Here is a 1,640-nt window from a genome sequence, read left to right as displayed (position 1 = left end):
ATTTTATGATGTTTTCCGCTCGTAAATATCTCCTCGACTGCCTCTAGTTACGTTAGATCAATTGAATTTTCTTTACTTTTAATCAAGTTATTCATATGATTTTATTTCGAGTTTGCATTTATCTGAATAATCGTTGCATTAATACTGACCAGTTGTAAATTTATTATAAGTTCATATCTAGGGCAAAGTTCAATTTGCATTTTTGAGTGATGGAAGAGAAATGAAATAAAAAGAATTACTTCCTATAACTTAAAGACGAACACGTTCTAAATATTCAGAAACCAAAGTATTTAACTCGCTATTGGCGTAGGTAGGTCAGCCTGGTTTCTCTCTCTTTCGCCTTGTCTCGTATTATGCATCCCTTGACTACTTTGAATAATTTATTCACCTCCGAGCAGTCTGTGATCAGAAATGGTTCGTTCGAAAATTAGTTTACTTTTATTTCAATTTATCAATAATTCATCTTTCACTCTTTATGTAACAAGTTTTTAAAAATGGTTAATGTAAAAAATTGTAGATTTGTTGATCGATTTCAAATTCTAATAAAATTATATTATTAATTCAACCCTTAAATTCTACTTGATTAAAATTAATATTTCCTCGAAATAAATTTGGGTTTTGGTTCGTGTGCATGAACCTTTCGATAGAGCTGTGTGCAGCCCGGGTTTCGAGCGTTGCACCAGCGTGTTTGCGCCTGGTCAAGGTGCCCGACACTGCCGGTATAATATACCCACCGTCGGACTTGGCCTTGCAGCTCTATGTACTATCGCATCCTCGTCCCTCGCCCCCTTTGATACAGTTAAAGCAGCGTTCACAACTCTCGGGTTCCTTGATCGCAGTTCCGATTCATCGTACATACACGTAGTATAGACCCTTGACCTTCTGTCAGTTCCGCGAGAAGTTGGCACGGTTATAGAACATTGCCCGGTGTTAATAAATGTCATACTTTTGTTCGCACAAACTTCTTCTCTTACATTGAAAACAGTCTGTGGAATTTTATCAATTTTTAATTCTACAACAGGGGTTGAAAAGTAGCTTTTAAAGGGATGTTTAAATGTAGCATAAATTCAATGGAATTATAATGATTCTTTTAAGAATTTATAAATGATGAACTAAAAAATATTTGATACATCTAAATAATTTGTCAATGATTTCGTTGATTTTCAAATACAGAGGCTAATTACGTCTGCTCTAATCTTAACGCGTCTCGGTGATCATGCTATTTCGAGACTGCGAGAGTACAATAAAAAGCTCGTTGCACTGGGTCAATAGCTCGAACCTAAATGATCATGCATCTATTAGGCATTCATCGGTGGCGAATTTCCACGAAAAATATACATAGTTATCCACGAGGTCGTGAGTCTACTTCTATTTCGAGTGTTAGGGTCGCCGATTGCGAGCTCGTTTATTAAGCCCCGTTGCACTGCCGCTTTAATTACGCAACCGAGAACGAAGGCCAAACGTGTCATCAAAGAACAGGATCTTGTTTTAAACAATTATGGAAATTAATCTGGCGTTAATAAATTAGGAAATAATATAAAATAGTTTTATTTCACGGATTTGCATTCTAAGCCACTAAAAATTGTATCCAAATAATAATCTAATATTAATTAGAGACAATTCTGAAAACACATTGCTTG

The sequence above is a fragment of the Ceratina calcarata genome, unplaced genomic scaffold (assembly GCF_001652005.2).
Source record: "Ceratina calcarata isolate Rehan_Ccalc_2016 unplaced genomic scaffold, ASM165200v1 scaffold517.2, whole genome shotgun sequence".
Taxonomy (NCBI): domain Eukaryota; kingdom Metazoa; phylum Arthropoda; class Insecta; order Hymenoptera; family Apidae; genus Ceratina; species Ceratina calcarata.
Note: the sequence above shows the minus strand (reverse complement) of the source record.